This window comes from Miniopterus schreibersii, assembly GCF_964146895.1.
Source record: "Miniopterus schreibersii genome assembly, chromosome: 10".
Lineage (NCBI taxonomy): Eukaryota > Metazoa > Chordata > Mammalia > Chiroptera > Miniopteridae > Miniopterus > Miniopterus schreibersii.
In genome coordinates this window covers 397,317-412,316 of record NC_138110.1, presented here as the reverse complement: position 1 = coordinate 412,316, position 15,000 = coordinate 397,317, and the positions used below count along the sequence as shown (strand labels likewise).

The 15,000-nt window shown below is 54.4% G+C and overlaps 1 protein-coding gene across 1 annotated transcript in view; it reads left to right on the top strand.

Annotated features, from left to right (window-relative positions):
* The first annotated feature begins 5,060 nt into the window (after window positions 1-5,060).
* The window catches only part of MYT1 (myelin transcription factor 1), a 52,923-nt gene continuing 42,983 nt past the window's right edge, over window positions 5,061-15,000 (top strand). The window contains exon 1 of the mRNA XM_081149091.1: window positions 5,061-5,290. The gene's annotated coding sequence lies outside the window, so the exon portion shown is untranslated. The remainder of the gene's footprint in view (window positions 5,291-15,000) is intronic.

Here is a 15,000-nt window from a genome sequence, read left to right as displayed (position 1 = left end):
AGCAGTGTCTGTAGCCACATGCCCCTCCCCTTATCTGCCTCTCTTCTGCCCCTCATCTGCCCCTCCTACCCCCCCACCTGCCTGCTCTGCCCTTCTCTCCCTGGACCCTCACCAACTTCCCACTCTCACTACGCTGTCTGCTAATCAGAAGACCCACCTTTTATTTTTAGCCTTATCTGGGCCCTGAGCTTCAGACTGGAACCCACATCGATTCCCACACACCTGCTCCCTCCCCCTTAGTGAGTGGTACTGCCCCCACCCGATGTCTCAGGCCCATTTTGCTTTCATCCCACATCCAGACCCTCAGCAGCCTGAGTATCCCCCACCTGTCAGCCGCAGACACCTGCACACAGGCAGGTGAGTATCCAGAACAGGATGGGATGGAGACCTCCCCAGGAGGTGAAACTTGAGTTGTCTCAGGGTAAGCAAGAGCCAGGCTCTAAGCTGGGAGTGTCCAGCCAGTTCTGGGGATGGCCAAGCTTTGCATAAAAGGGCCCCTGTGGGTAATGAAGAGTCAGGGACAGGGGGTGAGGCAAGAGGACTTGTCCTAGAAAGGCCACCCCCCTCCCAACCCCTGGCCTGGACTGAGCTGCTGGAGTCCAAGCTCAAGTTCCTCCCTCCTGACCCTCCATCCTTGAGAGGTGGGTTCCTGGTCCTCCCTTCACCTTCCCCCACCCCAATGCTAAGGCTCCCTAACTAGGTGGTGGGGAGTCCATAGTTCAAGAGCCCCAGGGGCCTGCCCCCTAAGCAGTCAGTGATTGTGTTGGGGACAGGCCAGGGCTCCCCACACCTGATCCTACCCTACCCCATCCCACTGGTCTCCCACCAGGTATCTGACCTGACTTGGTCTGGGTGGAATTAGGAAGAGAGGGAAAGTGGGAGGAGGAAGGCGAAGGGGGAGGGGCCAGGGGAAGGGGGAAGGGGAAGGGGGAGGGGCGGGAGGAGGAGCTCAGGGAAGGAAGGGGCGCGAGGGGAGGGGAGAGCCTCCTCTGGAGGACCCATCCCTGGCTCACTGGTTAGTTCCGTAGTGTGAGGGGCAGTGTTCTCTTGCCCACCTGCAGGCGGGGCCATTGTCTGGGCTGGGCCCATTGTGTGGGGAAGGGAGCTTCATTGGCAAGGCATTAATTTGTGACTGTCTGTTCTCTGCTCTGATTGGCTGGACGAGAAGGGGGCTATCCAGGGCCCGACTACATAGAAGTTTGTGCAGCAACTTTTTTCAGCTTGAAGTGACGGTGTGTACAGGCTTGGAGTGGAGGTTTATCTGCCCAGCCAGGATGACTCTCTGCGGGACCTTCCTGGGTATGTACCCACCCCCAGCCCCTTGCACTCCTCCCTGGGCCTGTTCACATGTTTCTGCCAAGATGCCAAAGAGACTAATTAGCTGTGCGTCCCCGGTCAGCACTCAGTGCTCTTTTCTGGCCAGCAGAGGAGGTGACAGGCAGGCTCCTTCCTGAAAGAAGCCAGGCCCATGGAAACCAGCCTGCCACCTCCCCTGCAGCTGGTCGAGAGTTTGCAAAACCTGTCAAAGCCGCCCATCTTCGGCTGGCCTCAGAAGGTTGGAGGCAGAGAGGGCAGGGAGCGAGGGTGTGGGTGCTGGCAGGGCTGCCAGGCCCTGGGAAGAGGTGGGGTGGAGAGAAGGCATGTGAGCCTCTCATGTCCTGTGTGTGTGACGGGAGATGTTCACCTGAACTAGAGGGGCTCTGGCTGGGGCCTGCTGCTGTGTTCCTCTCTGTGTGTACTGTTAACACAGTGTTGGAGCGAGAGTTACTGTGTGAACCCCACAGATCCTCCCCAATGCGTGTGTTTGTATGTGTACATGTGTTCATGCAGTGTCAGAGGGTTGGTGTGTTTGATATCTCAGCGTGAAGCAGTCTCACAATATGGCCTAGAGTGTGTGTGTGTGCACGAGACAGGCACACAAAGTCAGCCCAGGGTGTTGGTAAGAGTGGCTCTGGGTTTTGTTTGCTCCATCTGCCAGCGCCTGCCTGGGGCCGCCCCCCCTCACCCTCAGCTGTTCATATACAATATTAATGCTGACCACCTCGGCTCCACACACAAGGGCCCTAATTGTCATCTGCAGCTTTAAGGCGGGCGTCCATCTGCAGGGAAGCTTCAGAAAAAACACACAAGAAAACCCTCACCCCCAGCTGGTCACTGGAGAAGGTGGGGCCAATTACACATGCAGAAAGTTAAGACCAAAATTACTTGAAAGAGTTTTTATGAAGCAAGTGAACAGACACATGGAATGTCTGCATGCAGATGTGCGCAAGGAATTACACCGTATCCGAAATGCTCTTTCCAGCTAAGCGATCCTGAAGCCTGTTCCCCAGCAGGGCTCCTGCCACAGTTTGGCTTTGCAAATCTCCCTCCTTCCCCCGGGGTGGAGTTCGGGGACCCTCCAGAAGACAGAGGTGGTTTCCCTGTGGATGTTCCCAATCTTAAGTCACACGTGACTTCCCTATAAAGCTTAAAGGAACAATCTGCTCAGTGCTTCGCTCTGGGAAAGAAAGTGTCTTAGGATGTAAAACGTCCTGAGTGCTGTTCCCGGTGTAAGACAGCCCCGGGCTGCTGGCCGCGGTCACCGGCCGCCGGGCCTGCAGGGACAAAGGCTGGTGGGGCGGCGCTGTCCGAAGTGCTGACCGGCGCGGCCTGAAGTCCCTCCCTGCTCCTCTCCGATCAGGACAACTCCTCCTTTGTTCTCTTGACGAGCCAGCTCGAGATTGGGAACCTGTGCTTGTCAAAACCTATCTTCTGAAACAGCTCCCAGGGCGTCCCTTCCGGGCTCCGGCCGGCGGCCAGCACCCTGGGAGGCCCAGTCCCCACGGCCGCACTGCTCGGGGTTCAGGGGCGCGGAGCGCTGAGACGTAGGCTGCGCTGAAAGAACTTCTGTTACCTGAAAAAATAATGCTGCTGCAAGCCAGGCCTTTTGTTGTACAAACTGACCTCTCCCTGTTGTTACCTCTGTCTGTTGCTGTTTCCTAAGTTTGACTGTTACGTATCTGAATTAAGTGCTTTCCTGAGAGAGGAGCTTTGTGGGGAACCCGCTGATTCAGCGCCAGCCCCCCTTGGAGTCTATCTCCACCTCAAACAATGGTGCTCAGGGCTGCCCGAGCCTGCAGCCTGCCGATAAGACTTAAATAGAATTTCTGAATGCCAAAGGTTTGGATGTAAAATATCCCAGCACTCACAGCGTCCAGAGGAGACAGAAAATGGCTTTTCAGGAGAGCTCTCAACTGACTGTGTCCTTCTGTGCTAATGGACATGAGCGTCCGAAAGAATGGACGCTGTGGGAAACCTCAAACCACTCTCCTTTGGCTAATTAACACTTCATCCTCAGTCTGACCAGTGAAGGTGTGCACTTACTTCCTTTTGCTCAATCTGAGAGATTGCGTATTGCATATCATGTATTTTATTTGTATATTGTGTATTTTATTTGATGAGAATATTGTGTGTGTATAAGAACCGAACATATCTACTTATAGGGTGAAGCTCATTGGTTTACTGTAAACAGAACACTGCATGTTAAAAATAATTGCTTGTGGAAGAGTTTTAGCTGGTTTTCAACACATGCTTTCTTAGAGAATTCTAAATGTTTTAGTTCTGCTTTATTCATACTTTTGGTGGCCTGAGCCCTTTAGTGCTAATTAAGTTGGGGCGATGTGTTCCTGAGTAACTTACTGAGAAGCGCTATTTGCTGCCCTGAAATCTCCACGCTACTTCTGAGCCGGGGGTTCACGGCTCTCAGCTGGCCCACGACAGTCCGTCCTCGGGAAGTGTCTGAAAATCGTGGGACAGTTCCTAACAACCCGATTATGATAATATAATAGAGAACTCTTTGCCTGATTTTTCAGTAAGAAAAGGGAATTTGGGTAGTAAGGAAGAATACCTGGGCTCCTGGGTACACTGAGGAAATTCCTACATTTATCTCTGAGTATGGAAAAAAATCACAAAGCGATCAGATGAGAAAGCAGACAATTGGGTGCCCAGAGAGGGGGTGGGCACTTCCATTGTGTGCGCCATGGGTTTTCCTCCCCTTGATTTTCATTGGGTGGCTCCTTGCAGGCAGTTTTAAAAAGACTCAAAAAGAGCAGAGAACTTGAGCAGTGTGCTTCCCTGCGGCTGGGGTGAATGTAACAGTTTAGGGCTTCGGGAGGTACCCACAGTCTTTGAGAGGGTTTTTATTATTTTAAAACGTAACTCAGAAAGAGACTGTGTGATGAAAGGCGACTATCTTTTCCTGGTCGGTTCTTTGTGCATATGAATTTATTTTTTGTCCATGGCCATAGGTACTATTTATGTACTTTAATAATATATATGCAGCCCGGCCGGGCGTGGCTCAGCGGTTGAGCGTGGACCTAGGATCCAGGCGATCGGGGTTCGATTCCCGGTCAGGGCACATGCCCGAGTTGTGGGCTCGATCAATGACTCTCTCATCACTGATGTTTCTATCCCTCTCTCTCCCTCTCCCTTCCTCTCTCTGAAATCAATAAAGATATATTTAAAATATATATATATGCATATCCATTTAAGTGACTGGTACTTGAATATGCAGACGAGCCCCTGTGGGCCTCCTGGTCCACCTGAGTGATAAATTCTGCTGTCTGTTCTTTATGATGGTGGGTCATATTCTTAACCACCAATAAATATTGTAAAGTGCTTTCTCTGCAGCCGTGCTAACCCAGGGCATCTGTCATTCCGGTGGCTGCTATTAGGAATTATTGGACTGAACCACTGCTGGAGAAAGCAGAGGGGGGTGAGCGTGGCAGTTGTGACGCTCTCTGCCCTTTGGTGTATTTTGCATAAAAACCCCAATCATGCTGCATATTAATTAAAATCAGTGTGGGCAAATGCAGGTGCCTTGTGCTGGCGGAGGGTCGAAGCAGGAGCCGGGGCCCTGCCAGCCCGGCGCCTCTCAGTTCCCGGGTCAGCAGATCCATCTTGCTGATGCTATACTGTAAATTTATTTCACCTCGGAGAGTAAACAGATATATTGAGCCCCAAGGGTTCATGGGTAGCGTATTTACAAAGGAGCCTCTCTGCCAGCCCGTGCCACCGCCGCTAATGAGAGCAGTCATTAAGTAAATGAGACGTCGCCTTTAGCTGGCTTAGGAGTTCGCACACTGAGGGGAGAAGATATTTAATTGAGACCCGCACACAGGCTCCCCCACATGTGACGCGCGGAGCAGCTGCCTGCCCCTCCTCCCGGCCACCCTGCACCCCCCATGTAAATTTCATGACTGCTTTCCGTGATGTCATTTTGAAAGAGAACAGACAATAGCTGTGGGGAAAGGTAAGTCGATGTTACGTTCTTTCTCTGACAAAGGCAGACACCGGGTGCTTGGCTTCTCCCCTCGGAGGGGGACAGGGAGCAGTCAACTGCTGAGACGAAGGCTTTCTCTGCAGGAAGAGCAGGTCTGGGGATGGCTCTTTGGGGCTGCTCTGTTGGACTGAGGCTTTCTTCTCCCGGGTCTGCCCGTGGCTGTTCCCCCCTCTCTCTCCGACCCCCCTTGGCTTGCTCACGCGCTTGGCCTCTCTGAGTCTGGTGATCACGCTGTGCATCCGCCAGAAAAGACACTTGGGGGACCTTGTATCGAGAAGAGAAACTTTATGTACATTTCTGGAGGAGGAACAGAAATATACCTACAGCTGTGGGACCCTGCGTCTGTGACCTGGGGAAGACGCTGGCTCCTTAGGCAGAAACCTCTCTGGAACGGGGCTCAGAGCCTGCACCTTGTGTGCCCCCCCCGAGTCGCGGAGTGGAGATGGTCATGTGAGCGTTTTGTCTTTGCGTGTCACGTATTTCTAAAGTTAGGGAGCGACGTCTAGGTGGCGTGTCTGTGGAGACGTTCAGGACTGAGTAGCCATTCTTCTTGGTTTGTTTCTCGCGATGCAATGGGGTCCGAGAGCCGGTGTGTATGTGTCAGGGTAACTGGAGTTGCGTATTTAAAACTAAAAATCACGGTTGGCCACGCAGTTGGTGAGAGCTTTGAGTAATGTCATGCCCTGGCCTGCAGGGTGACGTGTCTGGGCCAGGGACTTTGTTTTGTGCCCTGGATTCACTTTCTTCTTTGTGAACCAGGAGAGCAGACGAGCCTGGTGGCCCTTGTGTGTGTGGGGTCCTCATGCAGGAGTCCACCTCCTCTCTCTTCCTGTCACTGCCGACTGCTCTCGTCTCAGCTTCATGTCATCAGTGGACGTCGCTGGCCAGTCAAGTTTGTTTAATTCCTGAAACAAAACATCTGCGAGGTGCCTCTGGTCTTGGTCTCTCAGACTGTCCCCGTAATGGTGATAATGACATCAATTATTATCCTTACCCTTTGGGAGAGGGAGGTGGGAAATTTTGCCATAGTGGTTAAAAAAAAAAAATTCAGAGAAACCTGCGAAGGTCTCTGAGGCTAGTGGCTGAGTGAACAAAAGGCAGGGGGGTGTTGGACAAACCCCAGGTGGTGAGCCCTCAGTGAGGTGTGACCGGTGTGCTTGCTCTGGCCCTGGGGGGTATCCTGCCACCAGGGCCCCCCTCCCATTGGTCCTTGGCTGTGATTATTACCTTCTTCCATATGCTCCATTAATTAATGGTAAACAAAAGAGTGGGAGAGCAGGGGTTGGGATTTGCGGTGCCAGCCGGGGGTGTCACCCACGGGGCAGGACACTGCCTAGCTCCCTGGTTGTTCACTGAGCAGAGGGGGCCCGTCAGGGCTCAGGGGCAGCTTGTTTGCGAAGAGGAGGCAGCTGCACGAACCCTGTGCCCCTGGAGCTGGAGACGGAACCCCTAGAGCATTCCCTGGCCCTTGGGCAGCACTGGACCTCCCTGGGGCCATGGAGAGCTGAACCAGGAACCACCTGGGTTCCAGCTCCCTTGGGAGCTCATGCAGGTCAGGGAGCTGCTTCTGGCCCGAGGGGCCTGCGGGACCCTAGGATTGCCTCAGTCTAGAGGCAGCCCCAAGCACTTGGAGCCAATATACCTTCTTGGAAGATTCTGGCAAAGACAGAGCCACTCATTCCCTGACTGCTCCTGCTGCCAGACAGCAGAGGAGCTGGTCAGAGGTGACCCCCTCGTTGTGGGCAGAGCCTACGGTGCTGAAAGTTTGCTCTGCCCCAGGTGTCACAGCAGCTTTTACTGGAGAGCCTGTCAGTGCTCAGAGATGGCAGAGAGAGGCCAGCAGAGGTGCTTGCCCCTGACTCAGAGTAGCACTGGTTCTGGCCAGTTCTGGCTGGTTCTGACTGGAGGTTGGCCAGGCTGTTTTGGGTGCTCTCCCTGGTGCTGCCCGGTGCCTGGGCCCCTCCTTTTTCCGACTGCCCTCCGTTGGCCTGGAGTCACTCAGTGTGCCCACCAGGACATGGTGACTCTGTGTGAGCATGGTAGGGGGCAGTCGGTCGCCTGGAGTGTGCAGGCGGCAGAGCCAAGCCTACTTCCCTCTGGATGGTGCCCACGCCTGGGCAATAGCCACACAGTTGGGAATGCTGGTTTGCACAGCCCAGCACTGGGCACAACAGCAGGACAAAGTGTCTGCAGACTGACAAGTGCCAGAATGCCAGAGACTTCCCCCTGGCCTCCCATAGCTGCCCTGATGGTGGTGGGCATGCTGGTGGGGGCCGAGCTCCGCCTGGATGGGCTCTATATGCCACGTGCTGTGGTGCAAAGCTCAAACCCCGCCTGGGTGAACGAATGCCTGGATCAGCATGCCAGCTCAGAGTGATGGAGTGATGGGAGGCCGGGGACTGGCCCAGGGGCGGGGGCGCCACTGGTCACCTGATCTGCGGGCAGGTAGGGCACTGGGCAGCCAGTCAGACTGCATGACAGTCACTCAGGCTTGCTGGGAAGATCAACGCTGAGCCGGCCTGGCCCTGGAGGGCCCGCCCAGGTCCTCTTGCTGTCGACTTTCATCTTGTAGAAAGTTGTGCAGGAGAGTGAAGTGGTGCGGGCAGGGGCCGGGGCCGGGGCCGGGGCCTCCCTCCCATCCGAGCTCCCAGATCCTTGCCTGTGTGCTTTCCTTGTGAACTCGCTCATGAATAAACCAGGAGTTGAGTGTCTATAGATGTAATTTTAACGGGAATTTTGTGGTGAGAGTTTACAGGAAAATGGTCTTTGGGAGCGGGAGTCATTAGGAGATTAGTCAGCCTGAAAAATACTATTTCCCAGAGGGATAAGAGCAGCTGCCCCAGAGGCTCTCTGCTCCCGAAGACCCCACAGCCCATTCTCTCAGGACCACTCCCCGTGCAGCCCCGCCAGGGTGCTGCTGGGGTCCAGGTGGGGGGAGGAGTCTCCAGGTCCTCAGAGTACTTTCTATCTTTCATGGACACTGAATTTCTCCAAATGTTGCTTTAAAAGCTCAAAACAAAAAGAGAGAGAGAGGTTTTCACCTGACTTGAAATGCTTTTGCACTCAGACTCCGTAAGCTTGCATTAGAGGGGACAGATCTGTGGTGTATGCTGGGGAAGCACAGCTCCCGGCGCTTCCTTTTTGTCAGCAGTGTTGCTGGAGCGAACCAGGTGCACGTTGGAGCCCTTCCCGCCTCCTGGACGCACTGCCAGGAACACGTGTGTTTTTCCTGTGCCAACAGGGCTGCACCCTTTGCTTCATCCCTTTTCTGTTTTTAAATTTGCCCATAAAAATGCAATTTTTGTAATCCTCACCCGAGGATATTTTTTCCACTGCTTTTCAGAGAGAGTGGAAGGGGGGAGAGAGGGAGAAACATCGATGTGAGAGAGACACCAACTGGCTGCCTCCTGCAGGTGCCTTGACCAGGGCCCGGGATCGAGCCTGAAACTGAGCTACGTGCCCTCGGCCGGAATCGAATCCAGGACCCTTCAGACTACAGGCTGATGCTCTAACCACTGAGCCAAACCAACCAGGGATGAAAATAACTCAGACGATGGCTGTGAGCATGCCTGCCTCTGTCAGGGTTAGTGCAGCAGCTGGAGGGGAGAGGCAGCCCAGCCCAGGGGCAGGTATTTGGGCCTCACGGCCACCTGTCCTGCCACCCTGGGGCGCAGCTTCTGCAGCCCCACCTTCAGGTGCTTCCGGCAACTTCAGGGGTCAGTTTCCGGGGGTAGCTTGGAGTTGGTCTGTCATGTGTGGTGCACTGCGGGGTTGGTTTGTGACCATGGCCAGAGCGGGGCTGGTGTGTGATAGGTCCTTGAAAACTGGCATTCTGTGTCGGTCAGGGTGCTGGCCAAGGTGCGCCTGTGCACATGTGACGATCTAGAGTCAGGATCGTGGGCTTCCCCTATGGACTGATCTGCCGATGGAGCAGCCTGCTGGGCTCCCACCCACCCTCACGCTGGCTTCACACCTGGATCCAGTTGGATGTTGGTCTGAAGGCTCTAGCAGAAGCCATCTGGGTCCTCTCCTTTTTCCCCATTTTGTTGTCTAAAAACTGTGCATTAGAGGAGCAGACTGAGGGACAGGCTCCCCGGAGCTCCAAGGCCAGGCGGCTGCTCCCACCAGCAGGCCCATCACTGGACCATGGCCGACCTCCCAATTTCTCTCTGCTGGGACCGGAGCTTGGACACTGTCATGCAGAGGTGCCTGCTTGACAAGGTCCAAGAGTGTCTGTGGGGCTCCCAGACCTCAGACCCGCAGGGGCTAATGGCTCGGGGGTAAGACCCTGGGTCATCGTGAGGCAGACCCACAGCTCTGAGGGCCCAGATGCTTCCCAGGTTCCCTGTGCATCCTGCTGAGCTGACCTGCCACAGCCCTTCAGCCTTTACACCTACAGGGTCGTTGAATCCTGAGAGTAACCGGCGTCAGCCCTTGTCCTCCGAGGGCAGCCCAGGGCTCCCACTGAAGGTGCTGCCTGTTCTCCACGAGGCGTCTCCGAGGTGGTGTGCCTCACCTGTGACGTAAGTCGTGCGTTCGGAACAAGGGCCCTCCCAGCCCTGGGTTTCCTGGGCAGTCACTGTCCCAGGGTCCCTGGACTCGTGTTCAAAGCGCCTATTCAGTTACCAGGCTTAGCAGAACAATGAGCTCGCCTGTTGGTCGCCGGTTTGCACATGAATTGTGCACTTTCTCACACCTTCTACCCTGGCCTGCTTTTGGGCAGCAAAGACGGACTTGAAATTGGAAGGACTTAGGACATTGTTCTCATTGAGGCTGGACCGCCACCCATGAAACAGGCACATCTGACACTGTCATGTCAACCCCTGTGCCTGGGGTGGTGCGGACCCATTTAATTCCCATCAGTGTGCCCGGTGGGTGGATGGATGCTGGGTCATTCTTGTTTTCTAGACAGACACCGAGGCTGGGAGACCAATTAGCTTCCCAGGTGAGAGGTGCAGACTGGGTTGAAGTGGCTCCCTTCAGGCCACCCAGCAATACTGCCCAGCACCGGGCCAGCCCAGGGCACCGCCCTCAGGCTGCGGGTGTGCCATCCCAGTCTGTCAGGCTGCCTCTTTCTCCTCTGTGCTCCCCTGTCTGCACCCCAGGGTTGAGACAGGCAACTCTGATGCACCTGCTCTGAAGAGTGTCTCCGCCTGTCTGGCCACCACCCTCCTTTTCGTGAGCATTTGGGGTGACCGAAGCTCTGGGCTTGGGGGGCCACAGACACAGAGGATGGGTGGCTGGCAATTACAGGGGCCCTGGGATCTGTGGGCGGGTGCAGGTGACGGAGTAGATGTCTTCCCAGCTCCTGCCTGGCCTGTGGCCTGGCTTGGTCAGGGGGGTGGGTCATGCGGAGGTGGAGGGAGCCCCTCACCCCATATACGGTATGCAAATATGGTAGCCCTGTCCATCTCCCTTGGGTTCCCCCTGGTTCTCCTAGCCTATTCTTCTAGCCTTTCCTATTGGCAGGGAGGGTTGCCTCCCCACCGGCTCCTCCTCTCGGGGAGAGCATGTGAGCTGGCCGATGGAGGTGGGGATTGGAGGCAGAGTGGACACCGAGCGTGGAACTCCACTTTGCGTGGGAAGTTCTCTGTGAAGTCCCATGTATCTGTGTGGAGCTCCTGCAGCCTGTGTTCCGGGCACCTGCCTGGGTTGGAGACCTGGCCTGGGCGACTCAGACTGAAACAGCTGGGCACTATTGTGCCTTTCCCGCAGGCTGGGCCTGGGGGGATGACAGCCGCCTCCCGTCCGGGTCCCGTCCCGCTGGGGCCCCCTCCGGGCTGGCGGGCTCCGACAGGCCGCCTGGAGAGCAGCTGATGATTTGGTTTGTAAAGTCTCTATTACTGCCGAGCACTTTAGCTGTTTTTTCTGCAGGCTTGGTAAGGTTAAAAGAAATAATAATAATAATAATAATAATATAAGAAAGACTCAGCCACAGTAACTGCCTGCAACGTGCTATTTGCATTTTTAAGGAAACACTCTGTGAGGCTGCCTGGGTGAAAGGTCACTATTTGCATGTAAATGGAAAGAAAGTGCACGGGCTGGAAGTTGCATCGGTATCATTTTCTCTGCGGAGAGCTGCTGCTGCAGAGATTAAGGTAAAGGGCTTGCGTTTGGCTTTTAGTGGATACAGAAAGTTCCAGCGAGGCTGGTTTAGAAGCAAAATAAGGAGAGGAATGTGCGGGGTGGAGCTGCCAGCCCCCCGCCCCCCCCCCCCCCCCCCCCCCCGTTTTCACCAAGCTCAGCAAAGGCAGGTCCGCCTTTGCTCTGCTCAGCAAGTCTTCATTTTACCCTCACTGAATCCGGCTTAAGAAGAAAGGAAGGAGAGAGCAAAATGTGCCTCATTTGTCACGTGGCCCTGTCTGTGTTTCCTGCCAGAACCTGGTCTGGGGTGGGATGCCAACCCTGCCTCGAGAGCCCACCCGGACCAGGAGCAGAGCCCCCTGCAGCTGTGAGTTTCAGGCGTGGAGCAGAGAAGGGCGGCGGTGAGCGGGCACCCTGCCTGGGAGGCCTGGGGCTGCAGGGAGAGCGGAGGGGGGCAAATGCGGGCCCTCCTGCCGCCCTGCCTGGGGCCCAGGCACCCGCTGTCCAGGGCACCGCTGCCACTCCCTTTTTCATTTTCTGGGCTGTCAGACTCTCTGGAGGGCAGCGCCACCCAGGAGGCCCGGACAGAGCAGGCCATCCCGAGGAAAGCAAGCAGGGCTGGTTGGAGGCAGCCTCGGCCCAGACATTTAGCCACCCTGGGTTTCCAGGAACAGTCCCGGGACTGCCGAAGTGGAGACGTGCACCTGCAGGGGCCCGAGGACCCCCCACCCCCGGGCCCCAGCTTCAGTCTCTCCGCACAGAGACCTCCACTGACACACCACTATGACCAAAATCATATCCTTGTATCCCATTACTTTCAAAAATATTTTTTGAAACAATCTCAAACTCACAGAAACATTTCAAATACAGGACGGAGCTGCTTTTCCTCAACCATTTGAGAGAACATTTGCCAAGTCCATGCCCATCACTGAGAACACCTGCTCAGGTGTGTCCTCCAGCATCGCCCTCACCTGCACAGTCTGTCTCAAGGGCAGGCTCAGGGCCACCGCGCCCTTGGTTGCTGCATCTCACTGCCTTCGTCAGTCTTCACCCTCACCCTCCTGAAGGGTACTGGTCAGCTTTCTGTAGAACTTCAGTTTGGGTTTGTCAGCTGTCCCCATGACTAGATGTGGGTTAACTGGGGACACCCAGGTGTGACGCTCTTCTCCCTGATCCTGATGCCCCTGCTTTGGTCAGTGGGTGAGATGGTGCCATCCCACAGCTCCTAAGGCAGTGACAGTCTTTCTCTTTGCACTTAATAAGCATTTGGGGGAGGGTACTTTGAAACTACGGAAATGTTTCATTCCTCCTTAAACTACCAATTTATTCATTTTTACTCATATCTGTGTAGACATGATTTATTTTATCCAGTGGGTTATAATCATTATGTTGATGTGCAAAAGTCCCTGCTGACCAGTGGAAGCTGATCAATGCTAGCTCCACGTTCTCTGAGGCACTCCCCCAGTCCCCCATCCTCTGAGGCACCCCCACCCCCTCCTCTGAGGCACCCCCACCCCCTCCTCTGAGGCACCCCCACCCCCTCCTCTGAGGCGCCCCAATGAGGCGAGCATCTCAGTGGCCTCAGCACGTCCCTGGCCCTGCACAGTCCCCACACTGACTTCACAGGGCTTCCCTCCCTCCAGAAGGAAGCCCAGTGCCATCAGCAGTCACTCCCCACTTGACTTCCAAACCCCCAAACCTCTGATACACCTGGGTTTCTGCGGATTCGCCATTTCTGGGTAGTGTTTCTTCTCTGCCTCTGCTGAGCCCGCCCTGCATGCGGGTCCCACACGGCACCATGCAGGAGCACTTTATTTCTTTTTAGTGCCAAGAACAATTCAGCCTTTTTAAAAAAAATTATTGATTGATTTTAGAAAGAGAGGAAGGGAGAAAGAGGAGAGAGAGAGAGAAACACCGATCTGTTGTTGACTTGTCTACGCATCGTTGGTTGCTTCTTGCATGTGCCGTGACCGGGGTGGAACCCACAACCTTGGCATCTTGGACGGTGCTCCAACCACCTGAGCCGCCTGGCTGGGGACCAGCGGTATTTTGTCTCATCCATTCAGCAGTTGATGGACATCTGGGTTGTTTCCACCTTTTGGCTGCTATGAATAAAGATGTGAAGCAGGGCTGTGCCCAAGGCTTTGTGTGGACATATGTTTTCATTTCCCTTGGGCCTGTACCTAAGGGTGCAATTGTTGGGCCACTGTGGGCTGTGTGGTGACTCTGTGCTTGGTATTTTGAGGAACCACCAGGCTATTTTCCAGGTAGCTGTGCCGTTTTTCATCCCGTCAGCAGCACATCTATGCCCCAGTTTCCCTAGGTTCTCTCCAACACTTGTTACTGTCTGTTTTGTTTTTTTAAATTATAGTCACTTTAGTGAGTTTGTGGTTTTAATTTGCATTTCCCTAATGACTCGATGTTGCGCTTCTTTTCGTGTGTATACTGACATTTACATGTTGTCTTTGGACAAGTGTCTATTCAAATTGGGTTGTCTAATTATGGGGTTGTAAGCATCCTTTATGTGTTCTGAATACCAGTCCCTCATCAGATACATGATTTGCAAATATTTTCCCCCCCAGTTTATGGGTTGTCTTTTCACCTTATTGGTGGTGTTTGACATACAAAAGTCATAAACTTTGATGCAGTCCAATTTATCCACTTTTCCTTTTTATTACCTGTGCTTTTGGTGTCACCTCTAAGAGACCATTGCCTAAGTCAGAGCCAGGAAGATGTACTTCGATGTTTTCTAAGACTTTTAGCTCTTACACTGAGATCTGTGATCCGCTGTGAGTTAATTTTTGTGTATGGTGTGAGAGGGCCCAACTTCATTGTTTGGCTCTTCTATTTTCCTTGAACTGTCATATAAATATTAGAATTAGTTTGTCAGTTTTTGCAAACAAAACAAAACAGCTGGAGAAACAGAAGTGGCCAGATTTTGGTGAGATTCACAACACAACAGTGGCAGGATCTGAGGTGCAAGACAATCCCAGTGTCCCTGGGAGAGGAAAGCTCAGTCTTGTGAGGAGCAGATGTTAGGAGCAGGGACCAGAGTCAGAAGAGGAGTTGATGGGATGGCCAGCAGCCAGGAGGAGCCCACAGGCTGCAGAGGGGGGCTCAGGTTCAGGGGGTGCACTGTGGGGATGTGACATGGACATGACGGTGACCCTTCAGGGATAGCTGCTTTGGGAGGGCTGTAGGTGGAGGCCAACTGCCGTGGGAGCGAGGTGTAGAGTCAGCCAGTTTGGGTCTCTTAAGAAACGTGATTGTGTTGGGGGTGAGGTAGATGTCGCTGGGTGTGCAGTCCACACGGACCATGATTTTAAATGTGACGCCTCAAGCTTATTGAAGAGTTGAAAAGCCCCAGGAAGGGTTAAGTTGAGAGGAGTGTGAGGTGTCATGGAAGACCCGGGGACCCTCCAATTGATAACGGGAAGTGGGGGCATCAAGCCCACATGGAGGGGACAGAGAGGGACTGAGGAGAGCTGGGCTGACGGGCCTCCCAAGGGGACCCTGCACGCTTGGGGTCCAGGGCTTTGTTCTGCTGTTTCTGGGAACTGCTGAGTCCGGGCCTGGGGGTTGGCCTGCTGAGTGGA